Source organism: Oryctolagus cuniculus, chromosome 5 (assembly GCF_051225735.1).
Source record: "Oryctolagus cuniculus isolate XC-2025 breed Fujian yellow rabbit chromosome 5, ASM5122573v1, whole genome shotgun sequence".
NCBI lineage: Eukaryota > Metazoa > Chordata > Mammalia > Lagomorpha > Leporidae > Oryctolagus > Oryctolagus cuniculus.
The window spans coordinates 85,822,377-85,837,021 of record NC_142871.1 but is presented as its reverse complement, the minus strand read 5'-3'; the positions used below and the strand labels follow the sequence as shown (position 1 = coordinate 85,837,021).

At 38.8% G+C, this 14,645-nt stretch overlaps 1 long non-coding RNA gene across 3 annotated transcripts in view; it reads right to left on the bottom strand.

The window, feature by feature from the left end:
• The window catches only part of LOC138849638 (uncharacterized), a 180,011-nt gene that overhangs the window by 111,161 nt on the left and 54,205 nt on the right, over positions 1-14,645 (bottom strand). The window contains exon 2 of one of the 3 annotated variants that reach the window (XR_016233872.1): positions 855-977. The exons of the other annotated variants lie outside the window; for them this stretch is intronic. This is a non-coding gene — a long non-coding RNA (uncharacterized LOC138849638). The remainder of the gene's footprint in view (positions 1-854; positions 978-14,645) is intronic. 3 annotated transcript variants of the gene reach the window in all.

The following is a 14,645-nucleotide window of genomic DNA, read 5'->3' as shown; positions in this document are numbered from 1 at the left end:
TGGGTGTTGATGCCCCACAGGACATTTTTCCCTATGTTATGGGGCATTCACAGCACCAGGGTGTGGTGGTGGGCTTGGGCCAGAGGACTTTTCTGTAGGCAACAAGGTGGAGAGCAAGAGAGACAAGTACCACATTGAGCATGTCACAGTAACCAGCGGAGACACCATGGAGAAGATCTGGCACCACACCTTCTATAGCAAGTTGTGTGTGGCCTTTGAGGAGCTCCCTGTGGTGCTGTCTGAGGGCCCCAGTAAGTGAAGACCAACTGTGAGATGACCCAGATCATGTTCGAAACCTTCAACACCCCAGTCATGTATGTGGTCATCCAGGCCATGCTGTCTCTATGTGCCTCAGACTGCACCACTAGCATTGTGACGGACTCCAGCTATGGGTCACCCACACTGTGCCCATTTACTGAAGGGTATGCCCTTCCTCACACCATCCTGCTTCTGGCCAGGACCTGACTCACAACATATAAAGATCCTCACTGAGTGGGGCAACAGCTTCACCATCATAGCCCAGAGGGAGTTTGCGATCGCAAGGAGCAGTTGTGCTATCTTGTCCTGGACTTCAAGCAGGAGATGGCCACCACTGTGTAGAGAGCTACCCAGCTGCCTGATGGCCAGGTTCTGCCATCCCGAAGCACTCTTGCAGTCTCCTTCCTGGGCATGGAGTCCTGTGGCATCCCTGAAACTACCCTCAACTCCATCATGTGCTGTGAAGTTGACATCCACAAGGACCTGTATGCCACACAGTGCTTTCTGGGAGCACACCATGTACACAGACAATGCCAACAGGGTGCAGAGAGAGATCGCAACCCTAGGTCCAAAAAGCAAAATTATATTTAGCTCACAGTTTTGAAGGCTGAAAGTCCAAAAGTCATAGTGCATCCTTGAAGATTGCCCCTTGGCTGCACCAACTTGTGGTGCAAATGGCAATGGCAAGAGTGAATGTAGAAGGAGGCAGGTGATTACATCTAGAAACAGGAATAGGAAAAAAAAGAACAAGACCAAATTCAAGCATTTTTTTTAACTTTTATTTAATGAATATAAATTTCCAAAGTACGGCTTATGGATTACAATGGCTTCCCCCCATAACGTCACTCCCACCCACAGCCCTCCCCTTTCCCATTCCCTCTCCCCTTCCATTCACATGAGGATTCATTTTCAATTCTCTTTATATACAGAAGATCAGTTTAGCATACATTAAGTAAAGATTTCAACACTTTGCTCCCACATAGAAACATAAAGTGAAAAATAATAGATGATTTTTTAAATGATGATGAAATCAGATCAGACCTATTGTCATGTTTAATCCCAGGAGAGTCAAGTTGGGAATTGCTAATTTCTTCTTTTTTTTTTTTTTTTTTTACAGAAGATCAGTTTAGTATACATTAATTAAAGATTTCAACAGTTTGCACCCACATAGAAACACAAAGTGAAATATACTGTTTGAGTACTCGTTATAGCATTAAGTCTCAATGTACAGCACATTAAGGACAGAGATCCTACATGAGGAGTAAGTGCACAGTGACTCCTGTTGTTGACTTTACAAATTGACACTCCTGTTTATGGCATCAGTAATCTCCTATGCACCAGTCATGAGTTTCCAAGGCTATGGAAGCCCCTTGAGTTCTCCGACTCTTATCTTGTTTAGACAAGGTCATAGTCAAAGTGGAGGTTCTCTCCTCCCTTCAGAGAAAGGTACTTCCTCTTTGAAGACCCGTTCTTTCCACTGGGATCTCACTCACAGAGATCTTTTATTTAGGGTTTTTTTTTTTTTTTTTTTTTTTTTTTTTTTTTTTTTTTTTTGTCAGAGTGTCTTGGCTTTCCATGCCTGAAATACTCTCATGGGCTTTTCAGCCAGATCCGAATGCCTTTAGGGCTGATTCTGAGGCCAGAGTGCTGTTTAGGACATCCGCCATTCTATGAGTCTGTTGAGTATCTTGCTTCCCATGTTAGATCACTCTCCCCTTTATTTATTCTATCGGTTAGTATTAGCAGGTACTAGACTTGTTTATGTGATCCCTTTGACTCTTAGTCCTTTCATTATGATCAATTGTGAACTGAAATTGATCACTTGGACTAGTGAGATGGCATTGGTACATGCCACCTTGATGGGATTAAATTGGAGTCCCCTGGTATGTTTCTAACTCTACTATTTGGGGCAAGTCAGCCTGAGAATGTCCCAAATTGCACATCTCTTCCCTCTCTTATCCCCACTCTTATGTTTAACAGGGATCACATTTCAGTTAAATTTCAACACTTAAGAATAACTGTGTGATAATTACAGAATTAAACCAGTAGTATTAAGTAGAACAGACAAAAAAATACTAAGAGGGATAATGTATTAAGTTGTCCATTAACAGTCAGGGCTATGCTGATCAAGTCACCGTTTCTCATAGTGTCCATTTCACTTCAACAGGTTTCCTTTTTGGTGTTCAGTCAGTTGTCACCGATCAGGGAGAACATATGGTATTTTCCCTTTGGGACTGGCTTATTTCACTCAGCATGATGTGTTCCAGATTCCTCCATTTTGTTGCAAATGACTGGATTTCGATGTTTCTTACTGCGGTATAGTATTCTAAAGAGTACATATCCCATAATTTCTTTATCCAGTCTACCGTTGATGGGCATTTAGGTTGGTTCCAGGTCTTGGCTATTGTGAATTGTGCTGCAATAAACATTAGGGTGCAGACCGCTTTTTTGTTTATCAATTTAAACTCCTTTGGGTAAATTCCAAGGAGTGGGATGGCTGGGTCGAACGGTAGGGTTATCTTCAGGTTTCTGAGGAATCTCCAGACTGACTTCCATAGTGGCTTGACCAGTTTGCATTCCCACCAACAGTGGGTTAGTGTCCCTTTTTCCCCACATGCTCTCCAGCATCTGTTGTTGGTAGATTTCCGAATGTGAGCCATTCTCACCGGGGTGAGGTGAAATCTCATTGTGGTTTTGATTTGCATTTCCCTGATGGCTAGTGATCTTGAACATTTTTTCATGTGTCTGTTGGCCATTTGTATTTCCTCTTTTGAAAAATGTCTAATAAGGTCCTTGGCCCATCTCTTAAGTGTGTTGTTTGTTTTGATGTTGTGGAATTTCTTGATTTCTTTGTAGATTCTGGTTATCAACCTTTTATCTGTTGCATAGTTTGCAAATATTTTTTCCCATTCTCTGGGTTGCCTCTTCACTTTCCTGTTTCTTTTGAAGTACATAAACTTCTCAATTTGATGCAATCCCAAATGTTAATTTTGCTTTGACTGCCTGTGCTTCTGGGGTATTTTCCAAGAAGTCTTTGCCGGTACCTATATCTTGTAGGGTTTCTACAATATTCTCTAATAATTTGATTGTGTCAGGTCGTATATTAATTGCCTTTTAAGCATCTGGTTAATAGGCATGGGGCAAGTTTTTCTACTTGGAAAATGTATGCTGTCCAAAGGTGTACTATGACCAGAGTACTTATAATAGGAATAAAGGGTTTTCATAAACTTCATAAGAAGGGGAGTCTCGGGGCCAGTGTTGTGGCGCAGCGGATTAAAGCCCCGGCCTGAAGCACCAGCATCCCATATGGATGCCAGTTCTAGTCCCGGCTGCTCCTCTTCTGATCCAGCTCTCTGCTATGGCCTTGGAAAGCAGTAGAAGATGGCCCAAGTCCTTGGGCCCCTGCACCCACGTGGGAGACCTGGAAGAAGCTCCTGGCTCCTGGCTTCGAATCGGCGCAGCTCTGGCCATGGCAGCCAATTGGGAAGTGAATCAACAGATGGACGACCTCTCTGTGTGTCACTACCTCTCTTTGTAGCTCTGTCTTTCAAATAAATAAACTAAATCTTAAAAAAAAAGTATGGGAGTCTCTTGTGGGTTTATGATAGTCTCCAAAGCCTACCCTCATAGTCATGTACTGGCCCTGAAGTTCTGAAAAAAGCCCTCGCTTTGCTGAGATCTGGGAAAAAAAAGACATAGGCCCTCTTACTGCTCATTTAGGATAAGTGGGTTCATAAATTTCTGGAATATTCACCAACCCGTGAATAACCGAATTTTAAAAATAAAACTAATGTGAGATTTTTCAGCATTAAATTCCATAAGATCAGTCTTTTCTGTCTTTTCCCACTGTACAAGTATTCTCAGCATGTAGAATTGCACTTGACACTTAGCAGGCATGCAACAAATACTCCTTTAGTAAATCAATGGAGTATTCAAACTATTTTCCTTTCTAGGAAACTTAGCCTAATTAAAAAGTGTACCTAAAATCCTATAATCCTGTGGCCCTGTGTATATAATCAAGACTCAATTGATTCCATTTCAAACAATTAAGGCAGATGTAATTCAGAAGGAACATATAACTTCTCTTGTCCACAGATGATGAAGTATCCCTGCACAAATAACTTAATAACAAAAACTATGCATTAGGGTAATTACATAGCTTAATTTCTAGATCAGTGAACTGTTCTCTCTGTGCATGAAGGTAAATTTAACTACACATTTAACGATTCTTAAAAGCTAATGATAGGAGGATGTAAGCATAATTTAGATTTATATAGCTCAACAAAAGCTTTCCTTTGTCAGCTCCATCAGCTACCATCATGGAATATGGAGCAATTTTATTCACATAGAAATTCCTTGAGTATCAGTGGCAAAAACTTGAGCCCTTACCCCTTAATCTAAAAAATGAAAAAAAAAACAACCTATCAATGAGTATGAGATGGGATAAAAACAAAACTCACTAAATCAAGGACCTCCTGACTCAACCATATATACATCTGTGACCCAGACATGTCTGTATCTGACCACAAACCACTCCACACAGCTCGAAATAAATCATGAGCCAGGGGCATTCTGATCATTACTTCAACAGATCCTCTACTGCTTTATTAGAGACCGTATACACCCAAAATAACCTAGTACAATGAATATATGACCTTCCTGGGGAATTGGTAGTGATCAACACTGTTGTTTGGGCATGTCCTGTGCAAAAGAGGCAAATGTGTATATGCAGAACACTGAGCAATGTGTAAACTGAAGTGCCACGTGTTGAGAGGGAAAAGTCGGAGAATAAGAGGACACAGCCACACCTCCACAACCAAATAAAAACCCCTGTTCAGCTCCCATCAGAGAGTTAGTCATTGGAACTCTGTTGTGCTGTCTCCTGTATGACCAAGCATAAGCTCTCAATAACCTGGTCTGGGTTAAATATTGACTGCTTGTCAACTTTTCAAGTGATTCCAGAACCTCAAGTTGATTCAAAATATTAAATAGGAGATGACAATTATTTGGTGGGCCAAGGTATGCAGGACATCCACCACTGGTTAGTTGCCAATTCATAGTTATATTAAGCCTAAACCAAAATTGCTAAGTTTTAAAACTCCAGTCCATTTTATTTCACAGAGTAGGGGAGATGAATTATAGTGGGAGTATCTCAATCTGGATTGTATAGACTTAGATCTCAGTTTATTGCACACGAGCTGGGTATCCACAAAAAGTTATTTAACTGCTCATAATTAATTACTGGCAAGCATAAATTGAGCATCTATGATCTGAAAATAAAAAATCCAAAATACTCCAAAATCCGAAACTTTTTAAACAGTAACATGAAGACAGAAGTAGAAAATTTCACACCACAAAACTTTGTTTCAGGCATAAAATTATTAAAACCATTGTGTAAACTTAGATTCAAGCTATGTGTACAAAATATGTATAAAACTTAGATGAATTTTGTGTTTAGACTTGAGTCTCATTTCCAAGACATCTCCTTATTCATATATATACACACACACACACACTCAAACACACACACACAAACACACATATACATATGTATATATCTTGGCATGTATACATACAAATATTCCACAATCCCAAAATATAAGCATTTCTGGTTTCAAAAATTTCAAGTAAGACAATCTCTAGTATTCATGATCTCTGTACCACTCCCTACATCCAAACAGATCCTAGAATTCTATGATTTTGTCGTCAGCCTGTTTATTATGTACTTCCCTTTTCTGTCCTGTGAACTCTATTAAGACAAGGAAATTTTGTTTTCATTTCTGAAATTGCAGCAATGAACACAAAGCTTGTTATATAGCAGAAATGCAGTGAAAATTTGTGAAATGAAGCAATGAATAGATGAAATGTCAATGACAAATACAGAAAACTTTGAAATATTTTCCTGTGTATTGATTTAGATGCTATTTTGATTATATCGTTGAATTCATTAAAGGCACAAATATATAATATGATTAACAAGAAGTACTTATCTCTTAATTGTTTCAACATTCTCATCCTCATTTTTTAAAAAATTTCTCTCTTGTCTAGTCAAGGATAAGAGACCTCTGATATATGAGAGTACTTCAAAATATTTGTGGAAAATTTAATTAAAAGATATTTTCATTTGAGTGCAAAAATTGAAGTGTATTCCTAGTTTTTCAAGTAGACTTTTTTCACAAACTTTTTGAAGACCCTCATATGTATCTCTGTGTAGACTTATGTATGTGTACACATAGATACACATATCAGTATATGAGAGTGATAAGCAAGTCTGTTTAGACTAATACATCAGTGAAGTCGCCATCTTCAAGAAATGAAGATATTAATACATTTAAGTAATACAAAATTAAAATAGGAGTTTGCTCAACTGTGTGTTTCAACAGTATTTTCACACAGAAGAGGCTTCCTGCACTCTTGCCTAATGAAAGCTATCACAGCCCAACTTCTCCCCTTCCAGCTCCCTTCGTAATCCCTCCTCCACATCTGCATTTCTTTTTTTGATTTTTGTTTCTTCTTCTTTTTTGTACTTAAAAGAAAAGCTTAACTTGGGGCAAAAAAATAGAAATCACTCATGGATTTATGTGATAGATACTTTATTTTCAAGTTTTTATATTTTAATTACATTTTCTTCATAAAAAATTTGACATATAGTGAAAGAATTAATGGCTGCAGAAAAGAAAGAGTTTGACAGATAAAAGCTATACAGACTCTAATCAAGCAGGGAAATTGGCAAGGGCTATAAACAATAATCAAATTAAAAGACGTTCAATATCACTTATTTTGACAATTACAAAATCATTAACATTATAGTATTATTATAATGCCTATTCATTTGTTGGACAAATATTTAAAAAAGAGATGGTCTTCAATTCAATGTATTCAAAATTCAGTTTTTAAGCCTTGGATAAACATCATAAATGTATGTTAGAAATGATAGACATAAGTGAACTGGATTTCTCATGTTAAAAATAAGCTAAGTTTAGATCCACATTAGAGCCAAAGTGGACAGAATGTTGGGAGACTGGAAATAAATACATATTACAAATATTTAAATTTTTTCTTTATAAATGAACTGTCAGATTTAAACATTTTAAGACATGTGAATTAAAAATCAGAAAAATGGAAACAAAGCTTTATAGGCTATTCCCTCACCAGTGGCTACTTTATCATTTGGCATACACCATAAAGGGTTTAAATGGTAGTTTTAAATTGTGATCTGACAGTACCTACAGTCTTTGAATGTATTTGAAGATATTTTACTTAGGAGACTATTCTGTTCATGTTTATTTTATTAGAAATTAAAACTGAAAAATTTTAACTGCAAGCAAACACATTCATTCATTCTAATAACCATGACCCATTAACAATTATAACTAAGAATATTTATTTCATGTCTCTGAAAGACTCCATTTTGCACTTACAAGAGAATGGGAGTGAAAATGGCAAATAGTATTTCATTAACAATATTTAATAACATTTGATCATTTCATTCCTTGAACATATCTGCTTTTCTTTTTTTTAACTTTTATTTCATGAATATAAATTTCCAAAGTACAACTTTTGGATTACAATGGCTTCCCCCCCCATAACTTCCCTCCCACCTGCAACCCTCCCCTATCCAGGCTCCCTCTTCCCTTCCATTCACATCAAGATTCATTTTCGATTCTCTTTATATACAGAAGATCAGTTTAGCATATATTAAGTAAAGATTTCAACAGTTTGCACCCACATAGAAACACAAAGTGAAAAATACTGTTTGAGTACTAGTTATAGCATTAAAACACAATGTACAGCACATTAAGGACAGAGATCCTACATGTGGAGTAAGTGCACAGTGACTCCTGTTGTTGACTTAACAAATTGACACTCTTGTTTATGGCCTCAGTAATCACCCTAGGCTCTTGTCATGAGTTGCCAAGGCTATGGAAGCCTTTTGAGTTCACCGACTCTGATCATATTTAGACAAGGTCATAGTCAAAGTAGAAGTTCTCTCCTCCCTTCAGAGAAAGGTACCTCCTTCTTTGATGACCTATTCTTTCCACTGGGATCTCACACGCGGAGATCTCTCATTTAGTTTTTTTTTTTTTTTTTTTTTGCCAGAGTGTCTTGCCTTTCCATGCCTGAAATACTCTCATGGGCTTTTCAGACAGATCCGAATGCTTTTCAACACATATGAAGGACTAGTATTGCAGAGGTACATCATCGTACCATTCAACCTACAATTTTCCTTTGGAAAATTCCATGATATCAATTATTGAATAGTTAGAAACACAAACCGTATTCTTTTCATATAATTCATTCCAGTATACTTTCATTCTCTCATTCTTACCCTGCATTTCTTCTCCTCCCTTGCTCTTGTGGATGTGTATTAAGTGCACATACATATATATACACACTATTGCATATGATTGGTTAAAATCTACCACCCAGAAATACCCATTGAGAGTTCCTGGTGCACCAGAGCACATGACAGTGTGTGAGTTATCCAGCAGTTCTGTGAGAGAATGAACGCTTTGTCAGGAACATGTTTTTTGGCAATGTCTTACTGCAGAAGAACTACTTGGCTTAACCGAATAAAACTGCATATGGCATGACTATTTCTTGAAAAGAAAACACGCTCAAATAGTTGGGCAAGATGGCAGAATAGGAAGGGAGCACACTGATAGTCTGGGGAGAGAGAGTTTAACAAAAGTGGAGATACTGCAGGTTCAAGGAAGAGTAGGGGAGGAAACAGCAGAAGAAACGCTTCCGGAACTAGTGATTCACAGTGGACCTGCGTGGAGAGCGTGGGAGCCCACAGTTCGGGACACCAGTGGCAGACTCAACACACCAGCGCTGGAACGCAAGATGAGCCGAACCACAATAGCCCGAGACACCGGCAGGCAAGTGGAAAGAGGAGACTACAAGGGAACGACCCCGGGGGGGGGGGGGGGGGAGTTCACCAGGCTAACTAGAAGAGAGAGAGAGAAAAAAAAAAAAAGTGACCAATACGGACACGGGTTTCAATCTCTCCGCTCGCCTCTCAAAGGCGAGCAAGACAAAGAGCAGGCGCCATCTTGGACATACGTTATAAGCAGAGTGACCTCAGGTCTGCACCGGCCCTGAGCCAAGCAGAAAAACCTGACTCTGGGCGGGGTGAATTAACAGGAGATTAGGACCTACTGAATTTGTGGTGCTACTGGAATGAAACTGTGAAAAAAGAGACGGTGGGGGAGAGAACTCACGGAATTCACGTGAGTACTCTCCAGAGATGCTACAATTCCGAAACTTTGGCAACCCAGTGGGAGACTGAAGGAGAATTTGAGCCCACTCTGAGGGCAGAACAGATTCCCTGTGTGGTCCTTCGGAAAGAGCTTCCGATCTCTGGCTCCTGTGGGTATATCATTTGCCTGCTAACTACCTCCAACTTCGTTCAGCTGTGCGGAATTACTTCCCTTTTGAATCAAAAAAAAAGAAAGAAAGAAAGAAAGAAAGAAAGAAAGAAAGAAAGAAAGAAAGAAAGAAAGAGAGAGATCTACCACGCCTAACCTGGGAGTGTCACCTTTGGCACACCAAACAGAGCTCTCAGGACACACCCATCTCAAGCCACTAAGGCTCCATCAAAAACAGACAGTCCACTTAATCTAGAGTCATAGTATAACAAGAAAAAGCACCACAGTGAAGAAACCAAATATCTCCAATATGCCAAATAACAAATGCAAAAACGGAGGTAATAAAAACAAGGAAGTCACTATGATGCCCCCAAATGAAAAAGACACCCCAATTCAAGATTATGAAGATGATGAGATAGAAGAAATGCAAGAAGCAGATCTCAAAAAATTGATAAGAACATTAAGAAGTTCTCAAAAACAAATTCTTGAACTACAGAAATCCTTAATGGACAAGATAGAAAATCTCTCTCGTGAAAATGAAATATTAAGGAGGAATCAAAATGAAATGAAACAACTAATAGAACAGGAAACTGTGATAGTGACGAGAAATCATAATGAAGTGAAGAATTCAATAGATCAAATGAAAACATTTTAGAGGGCCTTACAAACAGAATGGGTGAAGCAGAAGAGAGAATATCGGACAAACTGAGCACCTAAAAGGAAACCTGTTAAAATGAAATAAACACTATGAGAAACGGTGACTTCATCAGCCCTCACCCTGACTGTTGAAGAGCAGCTTAATATGTTATCCCTCTTAGTATTTTTTTGTTTGTTCTACTTAATACTTTTGGTTGAATACTGTAATCAATACACAATTCTTCTTAAGTGCTGAAGCTTAACTGAAAAGTGATCACAGTTAAATGTAAGAGTGGGAATAAGAGAGGGAAGAGATGTGCAATTCGGGACATGCTCAAGCTGACTTACCTCAAACAGTACAGTTAGAAACATACCAGGGGATTCGAATTCAATCCCATCGAGGTGGCATGTACCAATGCCATCTCACTAGTCCCAGTGATCAATTTCTGTTCACAATTGATCATAATGATAGGACTAAGAGCCAAAGGGATCACATAAACAAGACTAGTGTCTGCAAATACTAGCTGATATAATCAAAAAGGGAGAGAACGATCCAACATGGGAAGTGAGATACACAGCAGACCCATAGAATGGCAGATGTCCTAACAGCACTCTGGCCTCAGAAACAACCCTTAAGGCATGCGGATCCGGCTGAAATGCCCATGAGAGTATTTCAGGCATGGAAAGCCAAGACACTCTGGGGGGGGGGACCTAAATGAAAGATCTCCGTGAGTGAGATCCCAGTGGAAAGAACGGGTTATCAAAGAAGGAGGTACCTTTCTCTGAAGGGAGGAGAGAACTTCCACTTTGACCATGGCCTTGTCTAAAAATTATCAGAGTCAGTGAACTCAGGGGGCTTCCATAGCCTTGGCAACTCATGACAAGAGCCTAGGGTGATTACTGATGCCATAAACAAGAGTGTCAATTGGTTAAGTCAACAACAGGAGTCACTGTGCACTTACTCCTCATGTAGGATCTTTGTCCTTAGTGTGCTGTACATTGAGATCTAATGCTATAACTAGTACTCAAACAGTATTTTTCACTTTATGTTTCTGTGTGGGAGCAAACTTGAAATCTTTACTTAATGTATGCTAAACTGATCTTCTGTATATAAAGAGAATCGAAAATGAATCTTGATATGAATGGAAGGGGAGAGGGAATGGATAAGGGCAGGGTTGCAGGTTGGAGCGACGTTATGGGGGGGAAGCCATTGTAATCCATAAGGTGTACTTTGGAAATTTATATTCATTAAATAAAATTAAAAAAAAAAAAAGAAGACAGAGAACAGGAAAGGATACAGTCAGACCAAAGAAAAGAAGAGGAAATTAGAAATCTAAAACATATTGTTGGGAATCTTCAGGATACTACTAAAAAACCCAACATTCAGGTTCTAGGAGTTCCTGAAGGCATGGAGAGGGAGAAAGGATTAGAAGGCCTTTTTAGTGAGATATTAGCAGAAAATTTCCCAGGTTTGGAGAAGGACAGAGAAATCCTAGTACAGGAAGCTCACAGAACCCCTAATAAACACGACCAAAAGAGATCCTCACCATGACACGTTGTAATTAAACTCTCCACAGTGAAACAGAAAGAAAAGATCCTAAAATGTGCAAGAGAGAAACGTCAGATTACTCTCAGAGGATCTCCAATCAGACTCACAGCTGACTTCTCAGAAGCCCTACAAGCTAGGAGGGAATGGCGAGATACAGCCCAGGTACTAAGAGAGAAAAACTGCCAGCCCAGAATATTATATCCTGCAAAGCTCTCATTTGTGAATGAAGGTGAAATAAAGACCTTTCATAACAAACAGAAATTGAAAGAGTTTGTTGCCACTCATCCAGCCCTGCAAAAGATGCTTAAATTGTGTTGCACACAGAAACACAGAAACACGGTCATCAATATGAAAGAAGGTGAAAGAAGGAAACCTCACAGCAAAAGATCACAGGGAATTCAAAGCATATATTAGAACATATCTTTGGCAAATGGCAGGGCAAGTTACCACATATCATTAGTCACATTGAACATTAATGGCCTGAACTGTCCAGTTAAAAGACACAGATTGGCTGATTGGGTTAAGGAACAAAACCCATCTATTTGCTGCTTACAAGAAACACATCTTTCCAACTAAGGTGCATGCAGACTGAAAGTGAAAGGCTGGAAAAAGATATACCATGCCAACAGAAATGAAAAAAGAGCGGGCATAGCCATCTTAATATCGGACAACATAAACTTTACCACAAAAACTGTTAAGAGAGACAAAGAGGGACACTATATAATCATTAAGGGATCAATTCAACAGGAAGATATAACAATTATCAATGTATATGCACCTAACTACAGGGCACCAGTTAATTTTAAAAGATTTGTTAAGGGACTTAAAGGGAGACTTAGACCCCAATACAATAGTACTGGGGGACTTCAATACTCCACTCTCAGAAATAGACAGATCAACAGGACAGAAGATCAACAAGGAGACAGTAGATTTAAATGACACTATAGCCCAAATGGATCTAACAGATATCTACAGAACTTTCAAGCCTACAGCTAAAGATTTTACATTCTTCTCAGCAGTACATGGAACCTTCTCTAGGAATGACCACATACTAGCCCATAAAGCAAGTCTCAGCAAATTCAAAAGAATTAGAATCATACCATGCAGCTTCTCAGACCATAAAGGAATGAAGTTGGAAATTAGCAACTCAGGAATCCCTAGAGCATACGCAAACACATGGAGATTGAACAACATGCTCCTGAATGAACAATGGGTCATAGAAGAAATTAAAAGAGAAATCAAAAACTTTCTGGAAGTAAATGAGGATAACAGCACAACATACCAAAACTTATGGGACGCAGCAAAAGCAGTGTTAAGAGGAAAGATTATATCAATAGATGCCTACATCAAGAAATTGGATAGGCACCAAATAGCTGAGCTTTCAATTCACCTCAAGGATCTAGAAAACCTACAGCAAACCAGACCCAAATCTAGTAGGAGAAGAGAAATAATTAAAATCAGAGAAGAAATCAACAGGATTGAATCAAGAAAAACATTACAAAAAATCAGCCTAACGAGGAGCTGGTTTTTTGAAAAAATAAACAAAATTGACACCCCATTGGCACAACTAACTAAAAAAAAGAAGAGAAAAGACCCAAATCAATAAAATCAGAGAAGAAAAAGGAAACATAACAACAGACACCACAGAAATAAAAAGAATCATCAGAAATTACTACAAGGACTTGTATGCCAGCAAACAGGGAAACCTATCAGAAATGGATAGATTCCTGGACACATGCAACCTACCTAAATTGAACCAGGAAGACATCGAAAACCTAAACAGACCCATAACTGAGACAGATATTGAAACAGTAATGAAGGCCCTCCCAACAAAGAAAAGCCCAGGACCAGATGGATTCACCGCTGAATTCTACCAGACATTTAAAGATGAACTGACTCCAATTCTTCTCAAACTATTCAGAACAATCGAAAAAGAGGGAACCCTCCCAAATTATTTCTATGAAGCCAGCATGACCTTAATCCCGAAGCCAGAGAAAGATGCAGCATTGAAAGAGAATTACAGACCAATGTCCCTGATGAACATAGATGCAAAAATCCTCAATAAAATTCTCGCCAATAGAATGCAACAACACATCAGAAAGATCATCCACCCAGACCAAGTGGGATTTATCCCGGGTATGCAGGCATGGTTCAATGTGCACAAAACAATCAATGTGATACACCACATTAACAGACTGCAGAAGAAAAACCATATGATTATCTCAATAGATGCAGAGAAAGCATTTGATAAAATACAACACCCGTTCATGATGAAAACTCTAAGCAAATTGGGTATGGAAGGAACAATCCTCAATACAATCAAAGCAATCTATGAAAAACCCATGGCCAACATCCAATTGAATGGGGAAAAGTTGGAAGCATTTCCACTGAGATCTGGTACCAGACAGGGATGTCCACTCTCACCACTGCTATTCAATATAGTTCTGGAAGTTCTAGCCAGAGCTATTAGGCAAGAAAAAGAAATTAAAGGGATACAAATTGGGAAAGAAGAACTCAAACTATCCCTCTTTGCAGATGATATGATTCTTTATTTAGGGGACCCAAAGAACTCTACTAAGAGACTATTGGAACTCATAGAAGAGTTTGGCAAAGTAGCAGGGTATAAAATTAATGCACAAAAATCAACAGCCTTTGTATACACAAGCAATGCCACGGCTGAGGAAGAACTTCTAAGATCAATCCCATTCACAATAGCTACAAAAACATTCAAATACCTTGGAATAAACTTAACCAAGGATGTTAAGGATCTCTACGATGAAAATTACAAAATCTTAAAGAAAGAAATAGAAGAGGATACCAAGAAATGGAAA